The following is a 21,549-nucleotide window of genomic DNA, read 5'->3' as shown; positions in this document are numbered from 1 at the left end:
GCGCAGCGAGAGGGAGACAAATGGCCGCTCGTCGACTGTAATTATCTACCGTCCGATGATTACGAAAGAAGTCGGTGGAAGGGCGAGAGGGCGGATGTAAGGCTGCCGGCTGTATTGAGAACGTAGAAACCCATGGAGATTCTGTCGCGATTATTCCGGCCGGGAAGGGGGTGGTACAGACACATACGTCGCATTCGCCGAGACCGATGGAGTTCGCGAGGTCGAGCAGTCGACGCGGAATAGCGGCGAACAATTCGCGGACGAAGACGCGGCGCTCTCGGCGCTCGAATCGTTGATTTTAATGAGGATGACGTTCTTCTCGCAAGCTGCTGGTATATATCTTCCACGAGGATGCAATCTTCGGGAATAAGGTGAATTGCGGCTGAATGTAATTCTCCACACATTCCAACATCGAGTACACCGAGAGCTTGCATTGTTCGGCCATTACGTTATTCCCGCTACATCGATGCACTTTGCCGTTGCGATACCCGACTTTGCGCGCTTCTCCTCCGGCTGATTTCTCATGCGATATTAACGCGACGAAGCACAGTGACACATCGTGCTAACGTCACGCTAACATTCTCCCCTCGTCGACGGCTCTCGCAGCGCGTTCTTTTTTCGTCGCGCGCTCCCACGAATTTCGATAAAAATCCGCGGAAAACAGAAGCGCGAGCGAGCGAGCGAGCGAGCGAGCGAGCGAGCGAGCGAACGAGCGGAAGCCCTCGAATAATCTCGTATCATGAACTTTATGAAATTTACAACAATTCGTTTCATAATGGCGCAATTAATCATTGATGCAAACGTTTTCCCATCGCACTCGGCATAATACAGCGCGTCGCCGATATTCACGCCATTTGTCGCGTTTATACGCCGCTAATCCGATTGGCAGGGCGCCCACGACAAAACTGGGATTAAATTGCGCAACGCTCCGCGTATTTTCACCCGAATTCGATAAAACTTTCCCATGCTGCCCCCCCCCCCAATCCCCTCGTTCCTTCCCGCCCTCACGCGGGTAGCGCCATGGCGATCGCGAGAGAGAGAGAAAGAGAGAGAGAGAGAGAGAGAGAGAGAGAGAGCAGTGTATCGAACGTCGCTTGACTTCTATCGGTGGCAGAGCATCGAGTTTAACTGCAATCACAGCGGATTTCCGCGGGCCGAAGCGCCGCGCCGCGCGCAAAGATCGCGCGCGTTTATAAGCCCGCGTTCACGCAGGCTAATTGCCAATTAACGGTGATGTGCTTTCACCTGCAGCACTCGCGAGAAGCGCTCGCGAAACAAACGTCGAATCGCGAGCGCGGGGATGCTCTAACATCCATAACGCATAACGCGGTTATTAATCGTCGGCGGTCGCCAACGCGGCTGCGCGAGTCTCTTTTCCGGGGCGACATAATTCCGCGGTCTCTCGCGCGCAAACGCGTCCTCGCTTCGTCCTCGCTTCTTCGAGCACCGGAGGCACGACGAGGCGCGCGCGCGCGGAGTTGACGAGTTCGGCGAGAGACTCGCTAGTGCGACTCGTGGAAAATCCTCCGTCTCTCTTGCTCTCGCTGCTGCTGGAACAAACGTTCGCTCGTGAGGCTCGCATTGGGAGGGCTCAAGGCGCGCACTCGCGTGCACGGACTTTTAACGCGAGCTGGTAATTGCCTCTCGTAACGCGGCCGTGTACATGTACGCGGCACGGCGCGCATTCAATAATGCCGGGCACGCGGAGGGACTTGGGGTAAGAGGTCGCGGGCGAGGTTTACTTTCGCGGCGGCGCGGCCGTCGCAGCGCGCGTTAAAACTCATAATAGAACGAAACTCGAATGCGTGTTCCGCCGTGTAATGCCTGGAACTCCGCGGCCGCGGCCGCGGAGCGAAAGCGCGCTGTAAATAGCTGCCGCGCGATGGAAGCGCGCCTTCGAAGCGCGTCCCTCTTTCTCTCTCTCTCTCTCTCTCTCTCTCTTTCTCTCCCCGGTCTCGAAACCGTTCGAGATGATTTATCGCGCTCTTAATTTCGCCCGCGAGCTGCGCGTCTACTCGCGCTCGTGCTACGTACTTTCTCGCCGCCGGTATCGTTAGTTACCCGGCCGCTTCTTCGCCGGACCGCACGGTATCCCCGGCGCGCGAGCACCTCCGCTCGAGTTGCTGCGAAACGCGCCGCTTCGACCGGTGCGCGAATCAACTTCCGCCGCGAGAAATCCACTTCGGATCCTCCGTCTCTTGTCGTGCGCCGCGCCGCGCCGTAAACTCGAGCGTTTCGTGAAGTCACTGCGGGACTGCCCGGCTCAGCGTGGTAACAACCGACGTACGAGATGCGAATTTGCATCTCGAGTGAGCGTCCCATCGGACGTCGCCGAGTCGACCAAGTCGGAAAATTCGGGACTTACATCAGCCGCGAGAATTGATCGATTCGACGAGTTCCACGACGACGAGCGATCCCGCGCTGACTGCCGGTAGTCCCCGGGTGGCCGACGAGCGACCGCGGCTAGCACTGTCATAACCGAAATGTCATGTCACGTGAGGACGTACTCTGGCCGAGCCATCCTCTGACCTTTTTGCCCCTTATCGCCGGCGCGCCGGTCATAAAACTCGACGAGCCGCAGCCCGTTGAAATTGGTTTTAATAAAGAGCGCTAGGAAAACAGCGTCCCGGGGAGAGATCCATCTTCCCTATCGATAAAAGTAGCCCGGCAGCCGCTCTGGAGCAGGTGAAAGGGGAAGAGAGACGGAGAAGGAGAGAGCGAGAGAGAGAGAGAGAGAGAGAGAGAGAGGGAGGGAGAGGGAGAGAACGAAGGAGAGAAGGGCAGAGAGACACGCACTCGACGCTGCCACGCTCAATCACTGCCAACCGGATCGAAAATGCAGACGATCGGGAGCCGCGAGCCGCGCACCTACATCGTCGCCGGGGGATGAGCCATCGGTACAGGTGGCCGGGAATCCACGAGTGGGAGGAAAAAATGCTAAAGTCAGCGACCGTAGTGACCGTAATAAATTCGCTCGACGGGGTGAACCAGCCAGCCAGCCAGCCAGCTAGCTAGCCAGCCGCGCGCTCGATCTCGCACGGTTTCCTCCGCAACCGCAATTTCCCGTCGAGTGTTCCTCCGGTCGACGGGCGCGAGGGCGGGCAGCAGGGCGGAATTAGAGCAATCCTCTCTAATGGTAATTAATGCGGCGGCGCGGTCGATGTAACTCACGTCGAAAGAACAGGCCGCGCCAGATCGAGTCGACCGATCGCTCGGAATCGAAAGACTCGCCAGCGCAACCGGCTCGTCGTGCGGGCCAGGGGGTGAGGACTGGCCACCCTCCGACGGCAGGGTGACGGCAGCGCGACATGCTCGCCGGAGGGGTTACATGTACGCGGTGACGGCGACGGTGATGGTGGTGTTGAAACCTTCGTGGGTATCGCGGCTAGCACTTTTAAACAATGAGGTCTGATTGAATCGGGGGCTCCGGTAGCTCGCGTTTTCGTCGCAACGCTTGTAAAAGCCCGGCGATCCCCCGTGGAACGGGGGACGCGCTCGTTTCATCCTCGATCGAAGAGAGAGAGAGAGAGAGAGAGAGAGAGAGAGAGAGAGAGAGAGAGAGAGAGAGAGGAGTTCGTCGGTCTTCGGAACTCGACGAGGACCAGGCCGGTGAGATGGCGACGGCACGTACATACGAGCGAAAACACGGCGTATATTTACCCAGCGACGTCGTTTCGCCGTTTATCTCCGGCGGCAAAGCGATCGGGAAGGCGCGCGCGCGTTCCTGTTGTTATTCTCCAACGACGGCCGGCGAGATGCAGTTGCCCGACGTAAACGGCGAGTTTCCGTTGATCGCGCGCGTGCGAGCGCGGCGTGTTCGAAATCGCCGAGCGCGCTCCGTGTCCCTCCCTCCTTCCCTCCCTCTTCCTCTCTCTCTCTCTCTCTCTCTCTCTCTCTCTCTCTCTCTGCTCTCTCTCTCTCTCTCTCTCTCTCTCTCTCTCTCTCTCTCTCTCTCTCTCTCTCTCTCTCTCTCTCTCTCTCTCTCTGCGCGCTCTTTTTTCTTGCCCTTCTCCTTTTCTACTCGGCTGTTTCACACGTTTGTCGGACAGAGGGCGAGGACGACATTACGTTCCCATTTTCTTGCAGCGCGCACGCGAGTACCCATGAGGACGAAATGCAATTGTCAAAATGCGATTGTCCGTTAATGAATCCGTCGTGAGCGGCGTCTTTAAGCGTCCTCAGGCGTCCGTGAGAGAGGACGACGACGGCGAGACAGGGAGTATCAACGGTGATTTTATACAATCCTGCGCGAAATACTCGTTGCCGCAACGGGGAAAGTAGTTTTAAGAACGTTGTCATATCCCCGCCCGGTAGTAACGCGGCGTTAAGTGTTAATGCAATCTCGGGATTGAGCGCGGCAAGAAAGATACTGCGAGGAACGGAACAGGTACAAACTGCGGCTCTTAAGAGCGCACTCCCTCTGTCTCTCTCTCTCTCACACACACACACACACACACACACACTGTCTTTCTTCATTTATCTCTCTCGCTCTTTGCACAAAACCCGACAGTGCTCGGCAACATCCCTTTCTTCTAGTCCGTCGCTGGCTTCTTCCGAAACACTTTGAACTTGCACCGCATTAACGGCGGCCGTGCACCCGGAGGAAACTGCAGCAGAAGCGCGCGCGCGCGCGAACGAACGAATTCGTAACGTTTCTTCCGGGTAGCTCTCCTTGTCTTCCTCTCTCCCATCTCTCTCTCTCTCTCTCTCTCTCTCTCTCTCTCTCTCTCTCTCGCTTTCTCTCTCTCTCTCGCTCTCTCTCTTCTGCTTCTCTACGCGGGAGCAACGCCGTTTCTTATAAGGATGTTGAATTGGCCCGTTGTGAAGAAATAACAGACGGGAGAAACGCGGCGGGCGGAAAATACAGCGGGCGCTCGTTATAAACCGGGTTTAGGAAGCAGAAAAATGCATTCCGCCGCGCGGGACGCCTTATTTGAGGATATTAATTCCCACGAGAGAGATAGAGGTAGGATAGATAGATAAGGGGAGAAAGAGAGAAGAAGAGAGCAAGAGAGAGAGAGAGAGAGAGAGAGAGAGAGAGAGAATGTGTGCGAGCCTGCTCTCTTTCTTGCCGGCCGAAGTAGTAGACGCGCGTTTTAAGCGGGATCCAGCCGCGCAAGAAGCATTGATTCAACAAACTCATTTCCGGGAGCAATTGAAGGACATGTAACGCGCGAGAGTGAAAAGCGCCGACTCGCTGCGCGCCGCTCTCGAAATCTCGACCGAGAGGCGGAGGAGCAATCGAACGTTGGCTGATCGCGGGCGGTGACGGGGCGGTTAATAATCTCGTTGAACGACCGCTTTGTGAAAATTTATTCTTCGCGCGCGCGCGCATACACACGCACACACGTGTGACTTGTCTATTAGCGGCTTACATTATGGCGAAATCCGGCGATCAGTATGCGTGACGCGCGCATTAATTAATGGAAAAGCGGTGATTTTAATAGAGCGACAGTTTGATAATAATATACCGCGCGTTTACTTGCTAATGGTTTTCTATCGCGCGAGTAAGAGAATAATTAACTCATTACAAGCGATCGCGTATTGATTAAAGTTCACCGCGGCGCGACGGCGAGCGCGTAATTCGGCCGGCCTGCCGACCGACCGGGGGCCGCCCGAATCCCGGTGCAGCGTAATTCGTGAAATAATTGGCTTACAATCGGCTTTAAAAACACGGATCAAGGCAACACACAGACATACACACCGGCCGACCGAGTCGAGTCGACTCCGCCAGACGCAAAGTATTTGCGCAATTGTTATTATCGTTATCCGAAGCGTGAAAGTCTATGCTCCACGCATCGGTGAATCGCGCCCGCCGCGCACTCAACGCCGCCGACAAATACGTTTGTGCATTAAATATCCGCCAAAGTAAATAGAACGTCGTTGATAAGATCGCGTACGGTCATTAGGCACGCTCCGCTGATATTTATCTGTTAGATTCGGGAAATTTCGCAGGAGGCGCAAAGCTCGCGCGTTGGCAGCCAGCGCGTTCCCGCACGCACGATTGCTTCTCCTGTATTATGAAATGTCTGATTATACCGCTTTCTCCTCACGCGCGCGCGCGCACACGCACACACACACACACACGTGACACACACGATGTGAATAAGCGCACGCCCGTCCCGGCGATTAAGCGATACAAAAGTTGGCGAGATTCGTGCGTATTCGCCGGAGGTATAAATTCGTACGTTTACGGCCGGTTCTCGCGTCTTGACGGTGAGGAACGCGACCCTGGAGGCAACAATTTCCTTTAATCGGCACGGGAGCGCGCATAATTGCGCCCGCTCGCTCTCTATACTCGCATACACGTCCGCCCAATCGACGGCCACGGCCGCGTGATATACCAGGTGGTGCAGAAGCACGTGTCCGTTGGAACACTTGAATAACCGGAAATTAAACCGAGAGGATCGAGACGATCGAGGCTGCGCACCGTTGTGGACCGATATTAATTACAAGCTAGTCTCATACGCAGAACAAGCAGGACGCCGCGGAGAGAAGGAGACAAAATCTTCACGATGGAGGGGCTGATGTGGAAATGAAGTATAAATGTCGTTGTTGATTCCGGTAGGTCGATCGAAACGATCGAGAAGTGAAAGGCAAAAATCGAGAAGCCACGACGAATGGCGGCTTTCAAATCGACTGCGCGCACGTTCGACGCGCAGAGGGACTCGTTCAGCTGCGTGTCGAGCATACGGCGGTCCCGGAACACCCCGTATACACGCGCACATACTCCGGGTGAGGAGGAACGTAAATGCCTTCGCCCGGTTGATTGAAATTTATGTTTTAATTCATAGTCGAATAGGCGGGAATGGCAAACAACGCGCGCGCGCGCGCGAACGCCGCTCTCGTCGACGATGGAGCGGGGAGAAAGACAGAACGAGAAAGCGGATATAGAAAGGGACAATGCGAGAGCGAACGAGAGAGAGAGAGAGAGAGAGAGAGAGAGAGAGAGAGAGAGAGAGAGAGAGAGAGAGAGAGAAACGGGCGAGCAGAGAGGCCGGAGGATGCACGGGAGCGCAAAGGGTGCGGGAGAGGAGCGTGGTAGGTGGGGGGGGGGCGGGTCATCTCGTTTCTCTGTTTGCTGTTAATTTACAGTGACGCGCCGCGGCTGAGTGCGTCCGGCGCTAATAAATTTCTAGAGCCACCCCGGCAACTCGACATCCCCCGCACTTTTTCCCGCACCCCCGTTGCCGTCGCCGCTGCTGCTCCTCTTCGTCCTCCTCCTCCTCCTCCTCTTCCTCCTCCTCTTCCACCTCTCTTGACCCTTTTCCCCCTCGCGAGAGCTACCGCAGCGACGAGATATTCCGGCCGCATTGAACATCCCGTCGGCGCCGCGCCGGCCGATACAACGCTTCGGAGAAAAAGCGGCCTGTAAACGTGACAGGCGACCGCACGCGGGGATTTTGTGTACTCGATCAAATTGTAACCATTATTGTTCGTGCATTTACGGCCACTATACGGCGGCGGGGGGTTTCATTTTAATCGCGACGTCGCGCGGCGTTCCAATTATGTCTGCTAATCGCGCCGACGGACGCTCGGCTCATTCGCTTCTCTTTCGTTCTTTTTTTCTGTTTTTTTTTTTGATTTCAACAAACGATCGGTGGACGAAGGGACGCTGCCCAAAATTTGATTATTTTGGGTGAGGGGAATTTCGCCGGTGCTCGGAACGATCTGTGCACGGAAAAGAGCCGAGCGTGTGTTCGACGTTTTCTATAAATATGTTCTCAAATATGAAGTCTGTCCAATATATCGAGAGTCTGCGCATGGTTGAGAGCCGCTGTGCAAGCGAGAACGCTAAGACGAGACTCGGCGATTTCCGGCGGTGTAACGAGAGATTAATAATTTTCAAGTGCGAATAAATAATTAAAAAGTAAAGAGCGAGCGAGCCTCGTCCGAGCGAGTTTCGTCGGAACTAGGGCTGTGTGAAAACGCCCTGGATGATTATAAGTTTCTAGAGTTCCCGCACTGCTAAAGCGCTATCCTCACTTTAAACTCGCTTCCTGCAATTTTTCTACTCTACTTTCTTTATTCGCGTCGTTAACGAGCCTCTAAAGCCGCGTCATTACTACCGGAGTAAAGCAACTTTTCCCGTTATTGCTGCAATTTTCGCATTGCGCAAAATTACGTATGCCTTCTCGCACAAGCATCATATGACGAGCGAGCGAACGTGGTGAGTTGACGCGCAGGACCAAAATCGCCATGGACATTATCTCTTTCCGCATGGCGGATTCATCACGACGGATCCGACGAATGCCGTCTCTTCCCGATGAACCGCGAAAAATGCGCGAAGGCGTCTAATAAAAGACCTGTTGCGTGAATTGCGTCGAATTTACTCGCCCCGGTATAATGCCCGGCGCAATCCACCGCGGCGCGGCGAGAGCATACGGAAACGTCCGGAACTTTCACGTACGATTCCGCCTAATATCCGTGCAATTGCGCGATTTACTAAAATCAAAGCGCGCTCCCCGACGCGCCAACTTTCCGGCTTGTTTCCTCCGCGCGGTAATACCGCGCGATGATGCGCTATCGCCGACGAATCTGAGTTCGGGAAAGAGCGATAAAAGGCACAGAGCAAACAGAGCGAAGGCCGCCGGGGACTGTAAACTTTCATCGATATGTACAAGGCAAAGCGCCGTGAGAAATGGCGTTGCGAGCAAATTGCGCTGGCAGTCGGTATTTTCGCGCGGCCGGAGTTTTATGACGATCGACGTGTTTCGCCGAATTTCAGGCAATCCTCTCGCGCTCGCTTCGCGAGCTACCGTGAAACGAATGTTCCGGCCCCCCCCCCCCTCCGGCTCTCCCGTACGACTCTTCGCGACGTTAAGGTGTTTCGAGATGATTGCGAGATGCGAAATTGCACCAGCAACGGAAACGTCTCATTATCGGGGAATAAGCTTGTCGATGGTGAACGCGCGATAACGATGCAGGTACCTTGGAAATTTTTTTAATCCAGCTGGTCGTCTCGTTGAATCATCCGAAAATTGACGCGGGTGATAATACGTCGCGGTGAATCACGATCGGTGATTTAACGCGTATTCATCGCGTTGCGCGCCTCCTCGGACGCAATTAAGAGTTCGTTTCACTGTACGATCGCGAAGAACCGCAGTGCGATGGAGCTCGGCTCTATCGTCGTTTTAAGAGTGCTCGGCGATGTTTAAATTTGCACGAGAAAGGAGCAGCTCGACGATTTTGCGCGGAAGTTTAACCGCTTTCAAATATCTCATTAATTTCTGCCAATGGCAGGCGTAAGTTCGCCGTTCCGCCGCAGTTTCGAAACTCCCGGAAGATCATACTGCGGGGCAAAATAAAGAAATGCACGGGAACTTTACTCGAGCCATCCCAGCGCGGAGCGACGAGACGAAAGACGAGAAAGAAATAAGGAAAACAAGTATTTCTTCTTTCTCTTGAAGCGGAGATGTATACGCGGAGATGTATACGGATCGTCGTCCGAAGAAGCGAAACTAATTTTCCGGCGCGTCTGACGGGCGGCAATGCAAGATATGCGAAATGTAAATGCAAATATCCACGTAGAAAAGGATTTGGACTGTTTCCCCCCGCAAGTTCGCAGATCCGAATGCATAAGGGGTGATAAATCGAGACACGGGCGCGGCATAAATAGTGCAATACGCAGTGGAGATTTCTCATGCAAATTTAAACATTGATTTTCAAATCAATATTTCAGTTCTTCGACAATACACGCGCATTGTCGCCTCGCGTATCTCGCGCCTCTCGTTCTGTCCTCCTCTATTTGGGTGTTTATTTTTTCAGACTGTATTTTCCGACTGTATTTTTACACTTTTCACATTGATATCAAAAGTTGATGCCGGCAGGATATATCAGTTCTATAAATTTTGACGAGCGCAGTCTCCTTTTTCTGAAAGGAGATAATTTCGACCGCGGGGAATAAAAATTTACACGCGTGTGTATGTAAAATATCACACGCGTTTGCATGTGCGCGCATAACTTTTGTTATATTTTATGTGCTATACGCTATACGCAAAACGGAGAACAGAAAGGACACGTCAGAATTGCGAATGTGCCGGTTTCACTTCAATACGACTCGTATTTCAGCCCGTGTCGTGGAAACTAGGTATAGGCATTGCTTCCAGTTTCCGAAACTATTGTGATGTTTTTGTTTGCGACTACTCGCACGCAAATACGCACGTTGCTTCCATTCAGTCAGCTCTCAATTTGTGCAAGCACACCTTTGTTCCTTAAAAAAAAAAAAAAGAAAAAAAAAAGAGCGACTGACGCGAACTCACCGCGCCGCGTCAAAAAATAGTACCTTTCACTCAATAATTTAAATTATCAGGTTTCATAGCTGGGATAGATGTGATCATTTGCGACAAACCTCGTCGAGATTTAATTTGAAGATTTTTATCTCGCTAGAAATATCTTTTATTTTTTATTTTCGCGCTTTATATTCATTTCTCTCGTGCTTTTTCTCTCCCCGTCTTTTTAACTCAAAGTAAGTGAGTTCATTTCCTTTCAATTATTTTCATTTGACAAAATTTAAAACCCTGTTGATTCAGAAACTCTGAGCAATCATCGTACATTGCTGGCAATTGTCTGCGAAGTTCTACATATTTTTTTTTCAATTTCCATAGTTTCAACTTACGCGTGAACCATACCCAATTAAATCCCACCATTTCGCGCCGCCAGAAGTTACGCGATCGTGATTTCGGTGAGTTTCTGTGAAAATTTCTACTTTTTACTTTCTCACTCGTAGGGAACAATTGCTCGATTCACTTCTCGATTGGAATGGATGTTGAGCCGATCGTGCTGAAAAAAAATTCTATTCTCTCCTCCTCTTTTTGGATATCGCATTCCAGAGATATTCGTCTCCGTAATCATCTCGATTATATAATTTCGATTTTCCAATCTACATAAATATATCAATATTAATTTCGTCGTCGTCACGGTAGAAAAGATGCGGGAAAGACGGTCACGCGTGCCAAGAAAGTAGCGTCGCATCATCTCGAAGTTCAGCTATGATTGTTCTTCGAACTCTCTCTGGCAGTTAAATGAACAATACATGTGTATGGGCGATTATACGTCGAGAAGAATGCTTCTCTTATTTCCACTCCTCTGTGTTGATCCGTTCACGAGTTACGATTGTCCAAAATTCCGTCCATTCGTCCGCGCGAACGAACAAGCGAGCGAGTAACGCTCGCCTTGACTTACACCACGCTGCACGTCCGAGCGAGCGACGCACCCTGACCTACGCCACGCTGCATGTCCGAGTGAAAGGTGCGGGCGCGCTGAGTGTGAGCGAGACGCACGACCACGTGCTCCGTGCGACCACTGACGGCGATCGCTGACGCATGCGCGAGGGCGATGACCGTGCGAACACGCGGCCGCGCGATCTGGTGGGGGTAAGTCCGCATTCCGGAGATACAGCGCATTACGCAATCAGAATTCGGGACCTGCTTCGATCTTCGTCTAAGCGGCGCGTGACGGACGCCGCTTGGCAAAAAGGCCGAAACTTCACTCCTAGACGTCGTAGCGACGTGAAACAAAAAGCGCCATAAAGCTGAGATCACTGTGCTCTCGATGAACGTACGATCGATTCCCCCTGAACTAAGGAACTAATTCTGCAGGCTAATTTATCGCGATGGAACGTTTCGATGAAGATGGTAATTAATCTGCAACGGAAACTGATAAGCCCGACGGGGTTAGATCGGTAAGATTGTAAAATGTTTGATATTTTCGGCAAACGTGAAAAGTGGTTGTATACAGAGAGAACGATTTAGTTGAATCTAACAAATGCTTATTTGGAATAGTCGAAATAAATTTTTTGATTGATCGAGCAAAATTTTGTTTGACGCAACAAAAACATTTCGTTGGAACTAAGCTGCAACAAAATATTTTTGTTGCGCCAAACAAAATTTCGTTCGATCGATCAAAAAATTTATTTGGACCAATTCCAAATAAGCATTTGTTAAATTCAACTAAATCGTTCTCTCTGTGTAAAAGTGGAGAGAGATGAATAATGAGATTCTTTTCTTATCTCGGTATCTCTGAAAATCCATCCAATTTTCGTCGCGAAATTGGACGAAGGGAAGTTAAAAGCTAAACTGTTTGATATTGCGGAGATAATTTAATTTATAAAAATAAATACAAATATCCAAGAAATATATCTTAAAATAAAAGGCCAAAATACTATGGATCGTAATGAACAATCGCGATAACTCGATTAATCCGTTTTCCCGTCGTTCTTTTGGAGAAAGCGTCAATAATAGAGTGGCCTCAAAGGAGGACGATGGAATTGATCGGACACTCATTACAGAAAGACAAATTTGTCTAGAAGCTATAAATCCGTGAGAATCGGTCGTGCAGTGAAAAGTTCTCGTGAGCTCCGCCGTAGAAACGTCGTAGGTCCGTAGAATCGAAGGCGGTAGATCAGCGACGGGTACTTTATCAGCTAAAAGTCGGACACGGTTCGGTCGGGAAGGACTACTGGGAGAGGAGCAGATTTACATGCGAGCGGCGCATTCGAGACCCGCGACCTTTCGCGTTCGAGGGACATATCGCCCCTTATGGATACGCGCGATAACTCGCATAACTTATGCAATCTCGGCCGCCTCGCCATGCAAAGTGGGTTAGTCCGTTATTTCAATGGAACGACGACGACGGTCCCACGACGATGAAGCTATGAAGGAGACGAAAGTACGGGGGTAAACTTGGCATCGCTCGCAATTATAAGGAATCGCGTACGTGCGCCGGGCGAACACGCCGTATTTCGAGAAAGGATATTCGTCGAATCGTTCGAAAAGTTTTCGTTTCAGCGTTCCTCGACGATAAACGTACGCGAGTGCCGTTGGTACGACGGTGACTAGTTGGCTGATGACGATTTTTTTCTCCATTGCACGCAGTAAAGTTTGACTTTACTGCACTCAGTGGGAGAAACTCAATGGCTCGCAACGAGCTCCTTGACCGAACCGATATAACAAACAGATTTTAAAAGCAAAAGAATCGAATCAATGATTATGCAATCGTGCAAAACAATATATTGACCAAACCCTCGATTGGGACTTCGTTTCTTCCGTCTAGCGTATTTATTTATGCTTAATTATTTCTCTCTCGCCGATTTCTCTTTCAATCGCCTTGTGAAATGCTCCTGGCATTTTAATAACTTCTTCTCCTCGTTTATTCCCACAGTGCTTTCGGCCTCGTCGCCAAATACGCATCGCGACTCGAGCCGGGAAAAAACAATCAAGCGGGAGGGAAGTTGGCGGGCGGTTCGCTCCCGCGTTCTCTCTCTCTCTCTCTCTCTCTCTCTCTCTCTCTCTCTCTCTCGTTGTCTCGACGTCATCGTCGTCGTCGTCGTTGTTTTCAATCAGAGCGAACGCAGGTTCAAATCGCCCGTAGCCTTTATCAACGGGATTTAATTAACTCTCGAGGAAAGTAATAATGGGGCGCGTTTTACATAAACTCTCGCGGCGCGGCGGCGTGAGAACGCGGTGGAGTGTCACCTGGGACAGCGATTCATCCGAGGAGGAACGCGGCCTCGTTATTGCGTCGTTCCTAGCCGGGATAACAAAGCGCAGCTGCGATATCACCGTCTGAAACAGTCGGCCCGGCTTCTCCGGCCGCGTACTCTCGCGACGAGTATCGAACGTATAATAACTCCATCGTGCTCTCAGCGTTTCCTATCTCGCCAATTGCAGGCGGCGGTTGAAGTTTTAAGAGGACCCCCTTTCCTTCCCTTTCGATCCACCCGCCGCCGCCGTCGCCGCTTCGTAAAAACGAGTTCGTAAAACGAAACTCCGTTTTATCTTTTCTACCGCTGATTATATTCACCGAGTCTCATCTCAGATGCGTTTACATTTCACATCCCCGTGCTCTCGTCTCGACATCAATGCCTTATCCGCGCACGTTCGTCACACAGACAGCGTACTGACACTAAATATTATTATAAGCCACGTGCTACGTCGCGTTGTTAATAAAGCGTCGGTCTATCATGTCGCGACGCAAACACATTAATGTCATCTCGATTGCCGCTCAATTATCGCGTCAGATTTAACGCGCTGATCACACTTCCTAAAATACTTTCTAAAAATAAAGAGTCGAAGTATTCACCGAAGCTATGGAGATTCGCGAAGCGGAAAAAAGAAACGGGCGCGACGGCGACGACGTCGTTGCGACGTGCGCTGTGCGCGCAGTGCTGCGCGTCCAAGTTTGATTAAGTGGCGGCCGTTAGCCGCGTGCGCCAGTATTAGCGAACTTGCTGAGAACTTGTTCATTAATGGATCGGAGCCCTCCCGGACGCCTTGGGTAAATCCACGCTGTAATCCGACGGGGCGAGCTCGTCGGACGGCAATTGAAACTGCCAGCGGCAGCCGAACTGCCGTCCCGGGTCGCCCGCAAGTAATATACGCGCGTATAATTAGTTGCGTCGCACACTCGATAGCGCGCTCCGCCGGGGTGATTTGTTGGACATGGTAATTTTATCGCTCGCGCGTATGTCCACGTGGCGTGTTTCCGCCGAACCTGGCCGAACGCGCGCGGAGATTGCGAGAGGCTGCTTAACTTAACTTAACTACGCGCTACGCACGATGCTAACGAGGTTCGGCGGTCGGCAATGTTCTGTGAACCGGTATTGACTGAATTAATTAATATTCGCCCTCAAGGGAACGTGCGAGGGCGCGTGCCTTGCGATAAGGAAAAAAACGCGAGCCGAAAGTATTGGCCAGCGTACTTTACTCGTGGCGATGTGTCCGAAGTGCACGGTCGATCGGTAGACGACGGAAATTGATGATGACGGAAGAGCGGGCGAACTCGAACTGGCGGAGGAGTGGCGGACTCGACGAGGTGGAACACGCGGCGCGAGCGCAGGTGCGCTAGATAAAAATATTAGCGGGAACTCCACTGTTATTTGCCCGTCTACGCGATTATCGGCCACACAAATCCGCGGAGCTGCCTGCTGCAATTCCCGAACGTGTCCTCGCCGATCCTCGCTGCGCGTATCTCTTCCCCTCCCTTCGAGTCCCTCGATTATTTAATAGCGAGTGAACTTCCTGCACTTACCTGCCTGCCGATTTCTCACTCACTGCGTCTCACTCTTCTCCTTCTCGTGTCTCGTTTTTATCCCCGTTGCGCCGGTTGTGCGGAGCGTTAGAAAAATAATAAGGCGAGACCATCGCACGATGCGATTGGATGATTAAATTCTAAATTGTGACTCGCGTGAACGTACGAGACCGCATCTAGTTCGCCGTCGAGCGACAATTAACGCGCAGCAACGGAGATTGTGGAAATAACACCGGCGGGAAATAAAATCGGCTCGCCGAACGTCGATCGATCCGTCGGGATGGAGGTGGGGGAGGGGGGGGGGAAGCGGATCAATCAATGAAACACAGCGACGTTAGAAAAACATTTACATATTTATATATATAAAATATAATACAATTTGTTACAGTGTGTGTAGATGATAGTGTGTAGCGTTTAGATGTTAATATCGAGTGTAAATCGGGTAGGTATAAATCTAAGAGCATTATGGAAGGATAGGGCGCGCGTTCGGTGTGTGTATGTATATTATAAAGATATAAGACGCTGTTTAGAGTCACACCTATCCAAAAGTAGGTATCGAGTGTGTGTAAGGTGCCTATGAGGTTCCCGTCGGACGTCGTTTAACTCTAAAAACTATATACAGGACACTCTATATTTACACGCACACGCTATCCGCTCGACTTGCCTTATATGCATTCTCTCTCTCTCTCTCTCTCTCTCTCTCTCTCTCTCTCTCTCTCTCTCTCTCTCTCTCTCTCTCTCTCTCTCTCTCTCTCTCTCTCTCTCTCTCTCTCTCTCTCTCTCTCGCTCGCTCGCTCGCTCGCTCGCTCGCGCGCGCTTACGCATTACCGTTCCGATCACCACACGCCGTCTTTGCTCTCCGACAAAGGACGCGAAACTCGCGGAGAGCCGGCGATCGCTAAATTCTCTACGTACAGTACATACATTTTCGATTTCCCGGCCTTCACCACGTCGACTCGTCGTGCTCGCGGCGACATCGAGCGTCGACGCTCGACGCTCGACGCCCGACGCTCGACGTCGAGCGACTTTACGCGAGCGAGCGCGTGTGCACGCTCGAAAACGCGAATCGTATCCCGCTCGAATTCGCTTCGGTACTCCCGGCGGAATAAACATTTTTGTTGGGAAATGGTGGAAGGTGACGCTACGTCGCTACTCCGAGACGCCGCGAGGCGATTCGATTTTCCGTCGGCGTCGCCGTCGCCGTCGTCGTCGCCGCGACGAGGATTTTGCATTCGAGAAAGGGGAATGCGCTCTGTTGACGTGCGGTTATTCTCCGCCCGCGATTCCCGTGTAATAATTCCGTTCTAAGAATACGCGCGCCGTAATTCGAGGCGAGAGAGACAGACACGGGGATGCAGTGATTTGCGCCACCGTCGTGAATCGAGGGAGCGATCGGTATTTTGAGGAGAAGAGACAAATTCGCGCCGGAAGTCGGCGCCGGCAGCGAAAGCGCCGCTGAGGAGGTGGTGAACGCCGGCAATCGCAACGGAAAAAGAAAAGATTGCCTAATACACGCCTACATACGATACAAGATCATCGAGTATAAATGGCGTAATGTAACATCGCTCTACCGTTACCTAACGTAATTAATTACTCCACTTTAAAGGACATTTACTCGTGTCGCTTTTGCTTGATTGTTCTGTTCATATCACCGGCGGTACCTAGCACCCACCCGTCGCCGCCGACGACGATCCGCAACGGAGCAGGATCGTCCGAGATCCCGCAATTTGCTCTCGTCGTCGGCTCGCCGTCGCCGACGAGAATTATCGACTCACCGAGCGAGGACGAGACACCGCGCCGTCTTCGCTCATCGCGCAACGATTCTTACGAGCTCGTTCGACGAAACTAAAAATCGGTCGATACTCAACGAACTCTAAACCCGCTCACGTAGCGGAGAAAGAAAGAGAGAGGGACAGAAAGAAGGAGAAGAGGGGGAGGGAGAGAGGAAAAGAGGGAGAGAATCGAAGAGCGAGAAGAACTACAACGGAATCGTTCGAAAGTAGTTGAAATCTTTTATTATCGCTGAACTCGCCTTGTCGACACGATACTACCGCGTGAACGACTCTTCTCGAAAGAGAAAAGAATCATGTCGACGTGTCGGATGTAAAACAGCGCGCGATGCTGTCACATCTCATTTGGACACTTGATATCCAGCGTGATCGAATGAACATTTTATCGCGAATAAGAGGAATTTCCGGCGACGTGGCTGCCTGAATTAACCTGAGTGTTAACAACTGTTTTATGACAGGAGAAGAAAGCTTACCGCGGTCGCATCATCTTTCGGATGAGTAACGCAACACGGAGAACGTAACGCGGAACACGACGTGTCTTTGTTCGACGCACCGTTTTGGTGTAAACGTTCCGTTTCGAGCCGTTTCGAGCCGTCGAATTTCTCGAAAAATATCGAGTACTCTCTCTCCACTGCGGAAAACTCACGTTCGCGGCTAACGGGTTATCGGTGGAAAAAAAGGGGCGGATAGAGAGCGGGGAGGAGAAAATATCCGACCGCGGTACCCGTCTCTTTGCGCGTAATAATTGTCCGGCTTGTGCCGTCGTGAGTTATCGAAAATAGTTCGCCGAACAACTATGAAGCATCGAGCACCGTTGGGAGCTGACGTCATACGCGGATTTATCGTCCGGCAAACGCCGACCGCTTCCCATCGCCAGGATATAGTTCTCGCCCGTTCTCGCGGTAGAAACGAGACCGATCGGAACACAATATTCGCGTAAAGCGATATACCGGGCGGTTCTCCGCAATTTCGATTCGACAAGCACAGCGTGGTTACCAAACCAACCAACCAACCAACCACCTCCGCGCTGCTCGTGACCCTTAAGTAGTCGACGGCGATCGGAGTAGTCCGCGTTCCGTTCTCATAACGCGAAGCGAATCTTCTCGTCCACGGACACATTTTTCCGCATCTTCCTTCTTCCCGTTCCTTTTCGTAAGTTTCACGCATAAACTACATTACAAATGAACAGGATAAAAGTCGCGAGTCGTTTCATGTGGCTTCACCTGTCCGTTGCTTTACACGTCTCTCCTTGGCTCGCTGATTTTCGCTGACAAATTCCATTCATTTTTGGCGGGAAAATGTGCTACCCTGTGCTCTGAAACTAAACAGGATGTCGCAACGTGATATTCTCGGTGAAGTTGTCGCGACTGCTTAAGGGTTAAGGTACGGCCCACTCGATTGCCTAGAGTCTTCTCTCTACACAGACACACGCGCACGCACATACATACATACATACATACATACATACATACATACATACATACATACATACATACATACATACATACATACATACACATATACATGCACACACACACACACACACACACACACACACACACACACACACACACACACACACACACACACACACACACACACACACACACACACACACACACACACACACACGTACGTACATGCACGCATACACACGCAGATTTCCCTATGACATTTACGAATTACCAGTTAGTATTAAATTGTAAAACATAGCTACGTGTCCGATTAGAGCGATTAGTCGCGCTACTTAGAGACTTCGCTATATTAGAAGGGTGAGGAGGAGGGGGAGCAGGAAGGAGTGCAACTCTACTCTTCCGATCTAACACCGAGAAACGCGAGATGCCGAAAACTGTGGAACGGACGAGAGAGGAAACAGAAAGGTAATGATAAACCGGAAGTAACTTGGCCAACAAAGCACCCCGTTATTTCCTCTTTGTGTTTTTGCGCTTCTCTTTTCCCCTGTTGATACCGATGCTGCGAAGTTGAAGTAACGGCAACGGCGCGTGTTTTCAGGGACACACTTCCGTTTCGTTTGATTTCGGAGCGAAATAGAGCGAAGAACAAATCCGAGTCGAGAGTCATTTAAATGGAAATTATCGGGAGAAGCTTCCGAATCGAATGCAAATCGCGATGCAGATTGTATCGATCAAAAACGTTCGTTCAATCCCTCCGAACGCTCGCGAGTTTACTAGGCACGTTGTAGATATATTTATTACGCGGTCGCGTGCAACTGATCCGAGTACACACAAAGCTAACGATAAAAACGTGATCACGCTCGGAGCGTGTCTAATAATATTGACTAATCGATCAACTCTCTGTGAGTGGAATAAACACGGCTTTGGTAGAATCGGTTAGTTCCATTTCTCTCCCTGTGATACACACCGCAAATAGTACATCATAACGCCGTCGAAGAGGCCGAAGCATGGGTGCGATTTATAGAAATTATCATTAACTTAGCTTACACCTTGAGCGATCGCAAATTATCGCACGATCAAGCGCATTTCGATTACTCCTCGGGTGACTTGCGAGCCAACGGCGGTGTGGCAATCAAAGCCGCACGCGGCTTTTGTGCCGGAGAGAATCCAGTGTCCCTTACATTAATGCGTCAGGCTCGTGGAAAATCTCGTGAATGCGTGGGGGAGTGTATTAACGCGTGTCTATGTAACAGTGAGAGACGTGTCGAGTCGCAGGAGAGTAATCGCTTTATACATTAAATAAGGAATAAATAACCGCTCGCTGTACGGATCGACGAGCATTTTGACAAGCGCAAGTGAATAACGTTACACGTAATAAACTGTACAGAATATTACAAAGAGTCGTCGGGTATGTATAATATGTATATTTGTATGTGTATATATATATATATATACATATATAACATATATATATATATATATATATAGTGTGTGTGTGTGTGTCTATTTATATATTTATATATAAACGTTGGTTAAGTAACACCGTCGTGAAAACGCTCAACAAAAGAGATATTGCCGTTGTTGTAACGAGACTTAGGCGCCCGCACGAAATCGCCATCGCGTGCAAATCAACCAATGCTTATACGATGCCACATTACTCGAGGAAAGGAAAAACATCGCTATCGCTATCACTACGGTCTAATTAACAAAATGTACAGGCTTCGGCGGGAACCGCGGGGGAGCGCGACTCGTTTCGTGGACAGACACCGAGATTCTCGTGAGCTTCCATAAAGGCGAGACGAAAATGTCGCGAGCAATTTTCGTGGTAAATCAAAGCACGTTTCCTGCCCGTGAAGGGAATGCGGCTAATACAGGTGTCGATCCCAGGAGACAATTTTCCCGCGCGACCAATTGCTCTTCTCAATTACATCGCGCGAGAAAAAGTTCGTAGGACGTCAAAATATTAAAATATTAACCTCGCGCAGTTTCTCCTCTCCGTTTGCTTTTCTCGTCCGATATTATATTCGTTTCACTTATTCGATTCTCGGCTCGACTTTTCTCGCTTTATAGGGAAGCGGTACCCGGAGGAACGAAAATTCCTTTTCGTATTCCGAATGAACCTCCGACTGAATGAAATTGGGAGGTACCGCGCGCCGTTGGGAAACTACGGTGGCGCTTCGTGCCCCAAAATAAGAGGAGAATCTCGGGGGGTTTGCCTCCTCCGGGAGTTGCGACGCCTCGCCCGGTTCCCGATCAGCGAATAAACAGCCAACAGTTAAGCTCTCGTGAGAAGCTTGAACGTAATTCGACGCTATCGAGACGCGGACGCGCGAAAATTCGCGAGGGTATCTCTCGCTCGCGAGGGCTCGTCGGTGGCGATAAGGTCGGGCGCGATGACAAACCAAACGGCGTTCTCTCCGCGCTCTCATTATCGAATGCCATCTCCTCCTCCCATCGAGGCGGATCAGATAAATTTCAATGCCGGCCGAAAGTAGCGATTCGTGACACAGCCATCGCGAGATCAATGACGGAATAGAGTGAATCACATTGGGTGACGACAGTGAGTGGCAGCTTTATCATCGGGCAGTGTGATCGCGAGATCAACTAATTAACTAAAACTGTAAATGAATGGCAAAGTCATCGGTGTGTCGCCACCAGTTTGTAGTCAAACTCGCGTTGGCCACCGGTGATGAGTTTGGTCGATTTCGATCGTTATCAATCAATATATTGTCGATATATTGTCGACGTTGCATGAAGCAACGACCTTGCATGCCACCGAGTTATATTCACGGATCACGCCGACCTGGTCGACGCGAAACGTCGCGTAACCGTAAACGATTCCTTCGAACGCTTCATCCGGATAATCGCTGCCTTCTTCCCGAGTCACGCAATGCGTATCGCGTCTCGGATACTTTTGTTTATTCCTCGTTGGCGAGGAGAGATCTCACGTCGACGCAACTTTCGCGCAAAATTGGAGAATTTCACGCGAAAGCCCCGTATAATCTGCCGGAGGCCTCTCGATTGATCGTTAACGGGCATTGAAAATGCGAGCGCATGCTCACCGGAATAGAGAGAGAGAGAGAGCCGCGGAGATGTCCGTTTCCGCCATTTGCACTTTTCCGACTCGGGCGCGTGAAAAATGTACGGCGCAACGCGCGACCGACGAGCTCGTATCCGAGAGAGATGCCCCGCGAGACATTTTCCGCGCGGATTTTTCGCACGCGCGCGAGAGCGTATCTCGAGTACGATAAACGCGACTGTCCTCGGTTAATCAGATAATAATTTAGACCGCGGATGAGAGAGACGAGTTCACA

General features: G+C 50.9%; 1 protein-coding gene across 1 annotated transcript in view; it reads left to right on the top strand.

Moving 5' to 3' along the window:
• Positions 1-21,549, top strand: part of LOC109504007 (uncharacterized) — a 183,319-nt gene that overhangs the window by 112,284 nt on the left and 49,486 nt on the right. The gene's annotated exons all lie outside the window — the stretch shown is intronic.

Source organism: Harpegnathos saltator, unplaced genomic scaffold (genome assembly GCF_003227715.2).
Source record: "Harpegnathos saltator strain DR-91 unplaced genomic scaffold, Hsal_v8.6 scaffold467, whole genome shotgun sequence".
Classification (NCBI taxonomy): Eukaryota; Metazoa; Arthropoda; class Insecta; order Hymenoptera; family Formicidae; genus Harpegnathos; species Harpegnathos saltator.
This window is presented reverse-complemented; position numbering and strand designations above follow the sequence as displayed.